We start from the raw sequence: 14,815 nt of genomic DNA, 5'->3' as shown, positions 1-14,815 counted from the left end.
GTCAGTAGCACGACCGCGGTGCTAAAGGCGACGCTAGAGCTCATTGAGGTCGGCCATCTTAGAAGTATCCGAGCCGCGGTGATCTTAGCTACACTCTAAAAAAAAAGGGTGTAGTACTTACACCCAGTGGGGTGTATGTGACTTGTCCCATATACGACACCCCCATGGGTATATATGCGACACCCCAAAAAGGGGTGCATACATGCACCTCATTTGGAGGTGCACATGTGCACCTCAGCGGGTGCATAAGACACACCCCACCCCGGGGTGTACATATATTCCGTTTCTCACTTACTGGGAATACTGATGCACCCCATTTTTAGGTGTACATATATTCCGCTTCTCACTTGCTGGGAATACTGATACACCCCAATCTTAGGTGTACGTGTATTCCGTTTCTCACTCACTGGGAATACCGATACACCCCATTCTTAGGTGTACGTATATTCCGTTTCTCATTTACTGGGAATACAGATACACCCCTCTTTTAAGTGCACATATATTCCGTTTATCACTTACTGGGAATACTCATACACCCCATTATTAGGTGTACATATATTCCATTTCTCACTTACTGGGAATACTGATACACCCCATTCTTAGGTGCACAGATATTCCGTTTCTCACTTACTGGGAATGCAGTTACACCCCATTCTTAGGTGTACTTATATACCGTTTTCCACACCGTTCTTACTTACTGGGAACCGATAAACCCCACTCTTAGATGTACACGTGCGAAGTCAACAAAACTAACACTAGAACATTTTCCATCAAATTGACAGGAAATGTCTTTGCAGCTCTTTTCCAAGCTTTTAACCGTCAAACGACGGTGTTTTGTGTCATTTTCATGTCCCATTTGTCAACCCGAAAACAATTAAGCTGGCAATCCCACATTCTATCGTCATTTCATTATGTGGCCTGGCATCATTTTGACGTCCTAACTGTCAACCTGAAATACAATTGAGAGCTTTTGTGTCACTCCTGCGAATATAATATTGTTAGGATCATGCAATATTTTATAAAATAAGCTACGAAAATTGGTATCTGTTCCTACATATTTATTGCTCATAAACACTGGGTGAAACATATACTACAAAAATACACATTGAATGCATGCGCCAGAAACGTCGCTTGTTTCCTTTCTTCTTCTTTTTGCATGTCTTATCTTTTAGTCTTGTGCCTTGGGTGTTGACCACCAAAAAGAGCCATGGAGCATTCCTGAAAAGGAAAACCCAGTTGTATACCGTGATTAGATACATATAGGACACTGTCAAGGCCCCTCACCTTACTTAATGAGCATTACCAAAAACCAGGAACTCAGCCAACTTCATAAATATTTTGCACACCATTGAAGAATAGTGGGGTGGAAAGTTTACCAGTTTAGATACAGGCGCAAGGCTGGCAAACCGAAAACACAGATAAAAAGCATGTGTTTTCAATTTACTTAAACAACTGATTTTGGCGGTTTTCAACAATGCCAGCCTGTTTCTTATTGCAACTGTGTTTATTTTTTACTAATAAAATGCACAATTAGCCGAAAAATGCCATAAGCAACCTTGGACTGTGGCGCCTAACCAGATAAACGAATGTCAACATCAGAGGTGTCCTAATGCAAGCTTCCTTTAACAAAATTTTGGACCACCTAAAACTGTGCTCTCGAACACATTTGAGTGTAGAGGCCAGATAGCCCACCCCCAAAAGATCGAGGGCTTCTGTAAGGCATGGGGGTCAAGAAATTTGTTAAAGGGACCTTGCGCTCTCCACATTTTGTAACTTGCAATCTTGACAGTGACATTTTTAGCCGTGATTCATTTGTAGTGCTCCCCTTATCCCTTTCCTGATGCAATCACAAGAATTAAAGTGGTACTGCCACCAACATACTGGCATTTTGTAAGAGGACAAGAGAACAAGTACACTGTTGTTGCCGTTGCTTATTTCACTCAGGATATATTCAAGCTCAACATGTCTCGAAAGAATGCCTTTTGCTTTTCTGAGAATTTCTGGTAGCACCAGTCTGAGCGAATACTTGTATTTTACTGGAGATATTTTCTGAGGGCGAGAATCCAGAGCTCATGAATTTATCTTTGGTGGTTGCTTCGGACAAGCGATAGTTCATGCAGTTGAAGTGCATCCTTGGGCAAAGAGCTCGTGGTTGCAGCCTACCAGCGGAATTGTCGTGCAGGTGCTAAATACTAAAAAAAAGACGGGAAGGAAAAATAGAGACTAAACACCTGAAAAATAAAAACGAAACTACATTAACTATGTGGATATGTTATAAGAGCATAGCTACGTCTCCAGCGTAAATGAATAGACCGATCCCACCAAGTTTTCCACGCATGCGTGACGCCGCCATAACTGCAGTTCGTAAGAGGCAGACTCCAGTTCACGCGACAGGTCATGCTGCCTCGTGGTGTGCTCGCGCAAACCTCCAGCATGGTTGTCGCGCGTGTAGAAAGACTACAGCTCCCACGATGCATATCGGCAGCGGTGGCGTACTCAAACTAGCTGGGGAGATCGGTCTATTAGCGACATATTATAATGCATGCGATTTGTAATGCTCGTTATGAGAACGGGAGGTTGCAGCTGGTTTCCTGTGGGCCGTGTTCAAGCAAGTCGCGAGCTGCGTCTTCAAGCACTGAGCAGATTAATTTTACCCAGTTATCTATTCCCTGCCAGTGCATCATAATCTGTACAATGGTGAATATATTCCGAGTCACTACTTGCGCGCCGCACAGGCTAAGGCAATGCCCGAAGAGGGGAAAGGGCAAGCGCTAGAAAGGCGGGTGAGGAGAGTAACCTCCTCTCCTATCTAACATTCGTAGTGCTTTCCCCCTCTCCCCAAGCCCTGCCCTCCCCTCCCATATGCCTTCCTAGTGCTCGCCTTTTCTCTCTTCGCATGGCCGTTGCATTCACCTGGACTGCACACAACTAGTGACACGGAGTATAATTGAAGGACGGTACACTCACAGATGTCAAAGCACTTGAAGAGTTCGCAACTTCGGTGCAATGCCACTGGTTGCACTTTTGTATCGCACTTCAGATGGGTTGATTTGCCCGAAGTACCTGGAAAATAATAAGAATGATAGAATAAATTAATGTGCCATAAACCAGGGCTGGGCAGACACACTCCAAAAAGCATTCGGGAATACTGAGATACATCTGCTTTAAGGCCAAAAATACAGATACTGAGATACATTGTCTTTTATGCAATGCTATATCCCCGAGACACTTCCGCGAAACTGGTGAAAAAGTATTCAGGAATACAGATACAATGTGTAGTTGTATCTGTATTGTGGAGGGTGTAGTTCGTGGGGAACATGTACGGTCAGTGGCGTTTCAACTTGTTTTCCAGTCAGGAAGGGGGGGGGGGGGGGGGGGGAGTGCTCTTAGTATCCCTTGGGCGCCGCCGGCCAGTCTTTAACCTGCCCTGTGGCGGCTGTTTTAGGGGGGTGGCACAGGGGGGGGGGGGGGGGGGGACAACACAGGACAGGAGGAGGCAAAAGCGGGGGTATGCACACCGAGGCGCTTGCACCGTCGGCGAAGCCGCCGTACCGGTGGCTTTTTTGCACGGCATTTGGAGTCTGCTCCTCACGTGATCGGATATCGGCTAATAGCGGCGCGGCGGCACGTGGAAACCAGACGCGCAACTCTGGCTGGAGCCTATAATCTCAATGCTGCACTAGAGTACCAGCCAGAGTTGCGCGTCTATTTTCTACGTGCCGCCGCGCCGCTATTTGACGAGATCCGACCACGTACCGTGCAAGAAAGTAACGTTGCACGCGCCCCGCCGTACGGACCCCTGCTTTTGAGCGCGCCGCGCGCCTCGTCGGTTCGAGAGTCAATGATTCAAGTACCCTCTCCCTCTTCGAAGTGGCCGAGCAGGGAGGGAATATGGTTTTGTTGTGTTGACCTCGGGGGCGGAAGATTACGCACGATGGGGACAAAGGCGAGTTTGGGGACTCAGTATCTAGGTCACAGCGCCTCAATGGTTGAACAGGATGTAGCTGACGTTTTGGGTGTAGAACGGGTGGGAGAGGCCTTGCGCGCGCGTTGTTTTCTCGACACTTAGCCTCGTGTCGAGGTGGCAGCACATATTCGCCAAGAGGTCCAAAAGTCGCGTGAGGAGCTGGATCAACATGCCGTGCAGGAAAGACGGCGCTAAGAAGATGAACGCGCAACTCTGACTCCCGTAGGGAACCTATAAAAGAACTCTAACTGCCTTGCCTTGAAGCGCCACCTTAGTTCCATCATCCCCACTGAAAATCGCATTGCACAACCATACGTGCGAGCGAAGCCGGTAACAAGCGCGAGCATGTTGCTCTGCAATCGAACGTTTCACCGACAGATCGTTTTATAGATACGCGTTGATTCATCGCCAGAATGCTTCATCGACAGCACAAACTACCTTTTTTTCTGTAAGGAGCTGCCTCACACTGTTGCCACGAAGCGGATAGTACGTGTAGGATACACCTGCGACGAAATGTCCCTACAACGCAAAATCCGCGTAACGACTGTCGATGGAACGGTAGTGTCGACGAACGAGAGTCCATGAAACATCTGTCCACAAAAAGTGTTTTTTGGCGAAACGATAGAGACCCGTTCCTCTGAATGACGCCAGCTCTACACGCAAGAATAATGTCTCGAAGCTGCGATGTCGTGCTCGTTTGTACACTCAGAGAACCGGGCACCGCCACCGCGCACACATGCCACAAATACAAAAGCGAAGAAACTCTGACATAAACAGGAGAAAAAGGAAAGCACGTCCCCAACTAGCAGGCCCCATGCCTCGCAAAACGCAGCATCCAACGAGTGCATGTAAACGGCAGACTTACCTTTATCGGGCGGGCACATCTTGGTTTGTGACTGCAGTGCAGCTACGTGCCAAGCATCGCTTCGTGAACACGATCCGCTTTGTCCAACCACCTTCTAAAAAAACACGCAATTCAAAATAGCGCGAATGAACAAAGGCGATGTCACCCGCCAGCCGAAGCAAAAGTATGGCCGCCGAAGCACGCCGAGATGGAATGCAGGAGGTGAGGAGGTCAAGTCTCCTAGCAACACGAAGGCCAGATAACGCGCGAAACGCGATCGCTATCGCGATAGGTTGTCAGTCGGATGACGTGTAACCAGTGACTGCTAATCAGGACGCGCGCTCTACTCTATTACCGCGCGCATTTTGTTTGTTTTCTTGCGCTCTCCTGATAGCACTCCCTCTCCCCTTTTTGAAAAAGGAAGGAGAGGGGAGGGGTGTAATGGTGCACCTGGCAACACCCTCGCCTCGCCCGCCGATTCCTTTGGGAGAGGAGGATTCGTGTGACGGGAGTGCGATTACGCTCGCCGGGTGTCTCCAGTCGAAGGGGGGTGTAAGGGTGCGCGATACACCCACATACACCCTTTTTTTCTGAGAGTGTAGGCTCGAGCATACTACTATGAGACGTCAGAATGTCGTCTGCAGAATTGCGAGCGTGACGTCATCATGGGGCCGCTGTTGGCGCGATGATTATATCTGACGCTCCGGCTTCGCCAGTGAAGTCGGGTCTAGCTACGCCGCCACCTTGCGCAGACAAAACAAACAAACATATACAATATATCTTCATCGGTCGCTTATTGTGACGTTGTTGCCGAACGGAGAGGGAAGCTCGCCGCCAAAACGGAACTTGTATTTCATTTTTTTTTTTTTACGCTAAGAAATGAATCCAGATGATCAAAATGACCGAACGCGGATTGTCAAAATACCCCAAAATTTCAAGGGAAAAAACAAAACGGTTTCACAATTAAAAAAAAAAAAAAAAAAAAAAGAATTGCTTTACTCCCCTCCTGGCCGTCCCACTCGATTACGCAAGCGCAACCGTGGCCGACGTGCCACCGCGCACGCCGCCGGGGCGAGTCGGCTTCGCGCGGGCAGTGTTACGAAAGCCCGATTACCTCGTCCGAGAGATAATGCCCCCGACGAGCAGCCAGCCCAGCGACGCCATAAAGGTCGGCCGCCGGCCACCCTGCCCCCCCGCACATCGCCCAAAAGACACTCTTCGAGCACGTTCGAAAGCATGCGGGCTTGGATGGCCGCAGACGATCTCCTTTTGTATGACGCATGTCCGATGATTGGACGGCAGTTTCTGATGACTACGAAGTTGTGACATTACAGGAATATGCGAATAACATTTTTTTTTTTTGTGTTACGTATCGTTTTTTTTTGTTTTTTTTTTTGGTGGCAGTATGTCATCCTTCTGTAAATACCTAGATTATCTGTTGCGTTTTATCGGTGGTAATGACCTAAAAGCTTATTTTGGGGAATGATTTTAATATTAACGTGCTTATGTCATCGCCGCAGCAGACGAAATTTTCGACGCTTTATCAGCCGTATGCTTATATCAGTGCTGTTTGCCAACCCAGCCGTTTTAACAGTTTAAATGAAACTTTGTTGGATCTCTTTTTGACGAACATACCCGAGGTACACGTACAAGCAGGTGTGATCGGAGCTACAATAAGTGATCATCCCCCTATTTTTGCAGTCATAAATTTACATATAAACAAACGAAAAAAAAAAATCATAGTTTTTTAAATTGTTTTTATTGTGATGTAACTAATAAAACCCTCGAACGTTTTCAAGAAGAGATCAAGGTGGCAAACTGGAGCCCCGGTTTTGACTGCGGCATAGACTGACAAGGCATATTCTTTCTTGAAACTTTTTTTTTTGGGGGGGATACTTATAATCTGGTTTTTAAGTACAAAAGCTCCCCGACAAGATATCTGACAAGTTTTGGCGAAGTTGGCTTCAACCTTTCCTCTTCGTCAACAGGGAGGAACAATCGATCTGGCAACACTCTCAAAGACACACGCACACAGTATGCGGTACTCGCAATAGTTCCCAAGAAAACTAACGAACAAACAAAAAAGTTATTTTAGTCGGAAAAATGTGAGCTTTCCTTTTTGCCGCGTACACAATTCCTGCAAGCCACGCATGTACAGACATGCCTCGTTAATACGGAAACCTCCGTTCCCGTAAAAAAAGTCGTCCATAATGTGATTTTTTCACGACAACGAGACAAAAATGCATGTTTTTTTTTTTTCCCCGTTTGTCCCGAAAGTGGTATCCATATAGCAGGGTATTCATATTAACGGCGTCCATATTAACGATAATACATACGTTTTTTAAACGAAATTTTGAATATTTGCGGAAACCGGAAAAAAGAGCCCAAGACAATATTTAAATGTTCCTTATAATTCGTTAAAACACAACACAAAAAAGTACCCCCCCCCCCCCCCTCCTCAATCGAGGAACGTACGCAGGCGCACACACGAATAACGCGTACAATTTCCTTTTCGCGTCCTTTCGACCTTGTTTGGTTGTGTCCGCGGTGGCCGGCTCCCGTAAGTACAGCGCACGCGGTCAGTCGGCACGAAAAACGTCCCGAATGTAATCCTCTCCCTTTCGCTCATTTCATCACGCAAACCCCTCAACGACGTAACTCACCTACCTCGCTTGCCAGTCGTTCTTCAAGTCGTTCCTGCCAACGGAAAACACATTCGCCCATCCAGGAAAAAGAAGAAAAAAAAAAAAAGAAAAGAAAAAAAGAAAACCCATTTTCCTTTACGAACGACCCGTTTGTCCCGTGCCACTTCATAATAACAGACTTAACAATAACGAAGAGCTACGCTAGTGCATGACCGAAAGCCGGATGGAGAAAAAAAAAAAAATCACGATTTAAAATGCGATTCAGATCTTGACTTGTATATATTACATGGCTTTTCAAATGATGATTTGAATTGGACCATTCCCCGAAAACAAACACTGTTACCAGAATCAATTTTATCGCTACATCGAGACTACAGTATTCGATGCTTTCGATGAATGCATTTAATTGCGACCGAGCTTTGACAGAATAATCATAAAAGGAAATATATTTTTCGTCAGAGTAGGGAAAAAAAGACATGTGGCATTTCTATGTAATGAGAAGCACACATAAGGTTCCTCACCGACATTTAAAGCGCAAGGAATTCCGCTGACCTAGTTTTTAAGACACAAAGCGCTTTACGAAACTTAAATTTACGGCATAAATACATACAGCATGTCCCCCCCCCCCCCCCCAAAAAAAAAAAAAAAAAAAAAAAAGAAAGTAAACTACGCATTGCCGAAACCTTATTTTCTGCCCAAAGGTATCGCCAGAGATCCGAACGAAATGCCAAAGTTTCTGCACGAACCGATATTTCATTCAAAAGTTATAAACAATTTTCAGAAAATGTCATAGGGAAAATGGGGCCCTTTTTCCAGGCGGAAAATTTTCAGAAAACCACACTTAACCCTTGAATAAAACATCGGTTCGTGCTGAAACTTTGGCATATATTTCGGACCTCTAGCGCTATAGCTTTGGGTGGAGAATAAGGACTCAACGAACTCAACAACAACCTTTGTACCATAGAAGACACTCATTTTCATGCACGGTATTCTCCCCGAGGCTCAGGCGCACTTTCGTCAACAGACATGAGAACTTGTGCGGGCCTGTTGATAATGCTACACAGACTGAGTCATCATTCCCCAGAATCGAAAATGCCTTTAAACCCGCGCAACGCATATCCCCGCATCAGATCAGTTGCGAGCTTCACTTTTACCGTTCCATGACTACAACCATCGACCAGACAGCATTGTTACTCTAGATAACACTGATGATTTCGGAGATGAGCTTAAAACACGTGGCCTGGCTAGCTGCTGAATCGTAACTTCTGTGCGACTGTTTCTTCTGAACTTTTATGTAAAACCCAGAAGTGGGCGATTCGAGGTAACACAAATAAAAAAGAAATGAAATTAGGACACAGATTGAATTACTAATATGCTAGTACGTAAACAAACCTTGTTTGTTTGTTTTTATTAATATTTATTTTTTCTTTCTTATTTCGTTTTTCTTGCTTTGAGCGAAAGGAACTATTTGAGTGCACGATCCATCGCAACTACAACTTGCCCGATCAATTTGACCACTTTCTCCCTGAACCGAATAGCGTCGCGATCTAAACGAAGCACCTCAAATCCTGCCATATGTTGTGAGTTGAAAACTCGCAGGTAAAATCCGACCAGCTACGACGGAAACTGAAAACACTGCTATTCATCGGCGTACCCATTCCGCCCCGCCAATGGGAAAAAAAATTTGCGACTGTAAAGTCGTTTCAAAGAACACCAGAACGCCACGGTTGTTTCCTTTCCGATAAGCCTGCCAGTCAACTCACAGCTGCTTCAAACTCAATCCAGTTACAACTAAAGTCATTAGATAAGAATTACAACCGCCCCCCCCCCCCCCAAAAAAAAAAAAGGAAGAAAATGGAATGAAAGTACGTACGAGAAATTTAAAACCAACTTTATTCCAGTACACATCTGCGCGTACGTATCCTTTTCTCTTGAGCTCGATTCCCGCTGTCGCCATTATCGGAGGGCATCGTCCCGCGCGACCAACATCTTTGCGCGTATTTCGTCTATGTCGACGATTCTTTTTTTTATTGTCCGTAGCATGGCGGCATTAAAAGAAATGAAAACCGAGACAACGGCACGATCACGATGTTCTCTGAAGGGCGGAGGCATGTTGGGCTGCCCTTCATTTGTGGATAGCAGACAACTCCCCAAACGGCGCCAGTCAACTCGAAAAAAAAAAAAAAAAAAAAAAAAAATTGTTACACGTATTTTAACTTTCGGTTATGTTTCAGGGAGACATGCGATTTCATGCTTTTCTGCATTAAATAGGAATTTAACCGGATTAGTCAGTCGTTGAATCTAGAAGTCTTACCTAGGTGGCGCAAGCCGCCGCCCGATTAAAAAGGTTCAGTCCCGTCCATCCATCCAGGCTCATTACCCTGGAGTAATCCAACGCGCGCCTCCGGCGTCACGTGGCAGCAGTGACGGTGCACGCGCAGGTGCTTCATCTGGGTTTTCCGGGCATGCGCGGTTGCACCTGCGCGCATCTTCATGAACAGCCATCAGGTTTTGGTCCATTTGAAAACGTCAAATACTTGTCCTATCGTTGGTTTCATTTTCGCAGTCATCTAACGTTTGTTCTGCGTGTTCCTGAACGTGGACGCGGGGCCGTTGACGACTTTGCAAACTGCACCCCCCTTGTCGGGCGATTCGCAAGATTCACTCGACGCCATATTTGAGGGCGATGCTTAGAGCGCATGCTCAGAGCGAGCTCACATTGATAGGCTGCTAAGACCGGCAATCTTGACGGTGCGGAATGCACGTTGTGAAAAGAACTGCGGAAGCTCGCCGTCAGCACGCGCTCAAAAGCTGCGCACACAGATATGGCCGCCAGCGAATACTCCCTATCGAAAAGTGTTCGAATTCAGACAACTCATGTCCGGCCGTTAGAGACAAGAGCGAAGATAATAGAGTGAAACCGTGGGTCACACTGCTCTTACAGCATACAAAAAGACAGCCCGCAAACACGAGCCACCGGAACATCAGTGGTTTGAATGCCACGTGGCAAGCTTTCCCTTGAACTCATTGCCGAGCGGCATTCGAAGCACGGATCTCGCGGGTGACTATCGTTCGAATCTGTATGTAGACTGTCTTTTGTATGATGCGTAAGCAGTGTGGCCCCGGTCTAAGGCATCTATGCTTTCGTAAATAAAATTTCGGAGGTTAAAGGCCCGTTCACATGTGCCGCGGAGCGCTACAAGCGTAGCCCTGACCTCGCGCTAAGCGCGTGCCGGCGGGAGCGTTCACCTGCAGCCTTGTATCGCACCGTCCTAACTGTTGCTCATGGCAGACGATAAGTAGCTGACGACACGTGTGAACCAGCCTCAAGAGTGAACGATATATCGACCTTTAAACAAACGGTTCTATTGTACCATGGCGATAAAACAACTCAAACTTAACCACGATCTTTCGAGTATTTCGTGTTTTTTTTGTTTTTTTTCTCGAGCAATTAACGAACGAAACTCCCTGTCAAATGAAAGTGAAACCTTTCCGTCACTTTGTAGATTCCATTACTTCTGTCGTGATATAGTGTTCGTCATACGGCATGCTAAAACAAAGCCAATGTTGGTTTTTACGTCCCCACACCTGCTACAACCCACACGTGTGAACCGCAGTATCCTTTAAAGGGATCATGAAATGACCGTTCTACTTTTGCCAAATAACTTTTCCATTAAACTGTCGATGTTCACTGAACGCCGAACGGGCATTCGTTTTCGTTTCATTAACTTCTACACCAAAAATTAATGAAATATTGACTTTTTCTTCCTCTCCAACTCACCGCAAAACAAGCTGTGGTGTAATTTTGACGGTCGTGACATCCGCCGGCATCGGAACCGGAAGTTCTCTCGGCAGTAGGAGAATGGGAGCGTTAGCGGCATAGAGTTGGCGGTGTGCCGGTAGGTTTTACTGAGCTGAGTGCGCTGATGCCACCGACATATTTTCTGAACGGCGCGTCTTATCGCCGCGATAACCATGGACACAACGCAGCTGAGCAGAATTCAATTAGATATGGTGCGCTACAGCGACAGCATGGGGCTAGTCCCATATGCCTGTGCAGGCACGTAGCCAGGATTTTGTTTCGGGGGGGGGGGGGGGGGGGGGAGTTTGATGCATAAAAATAATTAGTGCCGGTTATGATCGCGAAATTAATCCAATACGCATCTGAAGACCTCCACGCAACCCAGAACGACATAAATTCGAAAAAATTTTTTTTTTTCTGCGTGATTTTTTAAGTGGTGACGTCGCCTGCCATCACATTTGCGTTGACAAGTAGGCCTAGCCGTCTTCTCTCCATTGAAGTCTTCAGTAGCTTCTAATTCTCACAGAAATTTATTAACAAATTACTACTTTTCGCACCGCGAAACAGTATAGCTACACATCTACGGTAACATATTCCAACACGTTTTTCTTTTTACGTAATTTCGGGGCATCTTCAGAGTTCGTGCGCAAGAATTTCAGTTCTTTATACTGTTCTATCACAACCAAACATGGAACGCATACTTTATGATATGTAGAATGCAACTATCTAGGTTTGGAAAGAATGTATTATTTTTATATCTATGAAAAATTTAAGGAACACTCGTTTGCCAAATGAAATTGCATTTTTTTAAATATTTTTAATTAATTCACAATAAAAAAGAAGCGTCGCACGTTTTAGTTTTGTTGCTCATTGCACTCAGTGATTTAAAAGGAGCGAGTGAGTTTATTTTCCTAGGCTTTTTGAAGTGTGCTGCCATGCCTGACGTGTTTGCAAGAACATGCTTTTTTCCGCATGTACATTGTATCGAGAACCTAAAAGAGAAACAAGCTATATCAAATCGACCACCGGATTTATAAAGATAATATTAAGCACCATAAACTTTAAAAAAAATATTCCATTCCAATAGCCTAATAATAATAATAAAATAGTTCCCCTTGTGCATGTTCCCTAAGCATACTAAGCGCTACATACACTACATCCGAGTGGAATGACCTGCCAGCAGATATCGTATCACCTGACACTGATTCGTTCCCTAGAATGATCAATGCCCTGTGACTTTAGTCCCTCGGCTGTTGCATGCTGATGATGTGGGTATTTGTGATTTCAATGTTTTTCGTTTCAGACCTGTACATATTTGGTTTTCTTTTTCTTTTTTTTTTTTGCGTGCTGATAATGTGTGGTTTTTAATATCCACGCTTATTTGTTTAAGTTTTTTTGTGTTTTGTTGTGATGTGCAATTTCTTTTTTCTTCATACGTGTAAAGCGTAGACCGCATGGCGCGTTTTTGCTCGCGATTCAGGCGCGTTGGCGTCAAACTGACGTCATTTCCTGCGCGCGGGCGCGCGTTTTCGCGGGAGCGTTGGTTTCTGGCCGACCCAGAACAAAAGGTAAGGGCGCAAACGAGCTGGTGGTGGTTAAACATTTCGACAAAAACCCCGAGACTGGGACAAAAAGGGACGGACAAACACAAAGTCTCAAAACAAGAAGCGCCGGCCGAGGCGTCGAAGCGGCTCTCGCCCAATGAGGGTCGGTCGAACTATCACGTGATCCAGCACAGTACGCTGTTTCGTATTCAGCACATTTCAAAGTTTTCAAAAGCATTTTTATTTTCCATATAAAAATTGAAAAGGTGTTTCTTTTAACACACAAACCCGTTTTATTTACTTATTTGTTCATTTAATTCTCATTTTGTAGTATTTTCGTCAACATTTACATCGCGTGTTGAGAATTCTGTTATCTGGCAACGCTGGTAACGCGCGGCCGGCGGTGCTTGGCTTCGTCTGCATGCGGGTGCACCCACGTGAACTTCCGCGCGAGCGTTCATAGCGCGTCGCGTTTTCGCGTGCAGAAAAAAGCGCCATGCGGTCTGCGCTTAAAGGGGTACTCCACCGGTTTTTTCATTGTCTCCGATTTGCTTGAAATTTTGCTAAACTAACCAACAAACATTGCTAAAATAGTATCCCAAATATTAGGTCAAAGTATTGTTTTTTCGCGAAGTTATTGAATTTACAGTTTTGGTCTTCACCATGTTTTTCAAACTGAAAGTCTCTACTGGCAACAACAACAAAATGACGTCAGTGGAAGGCAGGGGTTAACCTTTTGGACTACAGAAGTTGTTCCCAACGGATTTGAAGCAGTTTCTTGGTGTCAAATGAGTGCTTTGGAAGCTCGCTCCCGTATCCGCGCTCCAGCACGGAACAAATGATTGGCATATTCTATTTTTAGACTACTTGCTCGACTGGCAAGCCAGCCTGCCACTGACGTCACGGCACTGAAAAGTGCGCGAATATTTGAATATTGGTTTTTGCACCATTTTCATTTGCCGATTTCACAAAAACTATTATGAATTTCGCGATGCTGAATAGCATACCGGAAAGGCTAAAGGCCGGGGAGTCAAAAATTATAGTTAGTTGAGGTAGCTCAAAAAATCGGTGGAGTACCCCTTTAATGCCTCGGCGCTACAAAAAAAAAAAAAAAAAAAAAAAGTTTTGAACGCGTAAAGGGACACTGACACGGTATTAATGCTCGCCGAGGTTTTTATGTGTACATGACATACGAAAGCCCATCTACCCAAAACACGATTTGCGGCTCGAAATTAATTTTGTTTCCGCCCAAAAACCGCCGATCGACCAACTGGCCGATTTGAGTCACACTCACTCTCTTCTCCGTGGACACATGCCGTTTTCTATGGTTTGCATACAACCACCAAAGATAATCAAAGTCGTGGGTCATCGAAGGCACGCACTCAATACTAGAAATAGACAAAAAATATGATATATATATATTTGTGGCTTCTAAAAAGCTGCAAACACGTTAACTAAAAAAAAAAAAAAAAAAAAAGCACAATTACGTGACTTTTGGCATCTTTCTCCTCCAGTTTCGGTTTCGAGCAGGTGCGTTTTATGACTTTATTAAAAATACACGTGACATTAGCAGAATATTGATCGGGTAGTGTCCTGACCCCCCTATAAAATCGCATAAAAGAAAAGGGGGGGGGGGGGGGGGGGGCTGTCATTGTTTATTTAAGACGCAGTCTCCTAGAGTAGCGCATCACAAAAGGACGACCGCTGCCTCGATCACGAAAACCAACACCTAGCGCAACCGCTACAATACATACGCAAAAAAAAAAAAAAAAAAGAAGAAGTGATGTTTAGTTTGAGTGATCAATAAAGTTCCACTTTCCTTGATGCACTTATTCGCCCCCCGGATCGGGTCGGTCACTCTCTTGTGTCGCAATCTAGAATAAAGCTACGGTTTTGTATTCAACTACGGGCCGCTTCATCACTGATACGCCCAGATAAGTCGAGGCGGTCGTATGCTCCTCCCTCACAACCGAAATATAGACATGTAAAAAAAAAAAAAAAATAAGTAACTTG

The 14,815-nt window shown here is 45.3% G+C and overlaps 1 protein-coding gene across 2 annotated transcripts in view; it reads right to left on the bottom strand.

Annotated features, from left to right (window-relative positions):
* LOC8039788 (putative oxidoreductase GLYR1 homolog) overlaps nt 1-14,815 on the bottom strand; it is an 82,631-nt gene that overhangs the window by 30,110 nt on the left and 37,706 nt on the right. The window lies entirely within an intron of this gene.

The sequence above is a fragment of the Ixodes scapularis genome, unplaced genomic scaffold (assembly GCF_016920785.2).
Source record: "Ixodes scapularis isolate PalLabHiFi unplaced genomic scaffold, ASM1692078v2 PGA_scaffold13__105_contigs__length_92229423, whole genome shotgun sequence".
Classification (NCBI taxonomy): Eukaryota; Metazoa; Arthropoda; class Arachnida; order Ixodida; family Ixodidae; genus Ixodes; species Ixodes scapularis.
The sequence above is the reverse complement of the archived record's forward strand: the minus strand, read 5'-3'. Positions and strand labels throughout refer to the sequence as shown.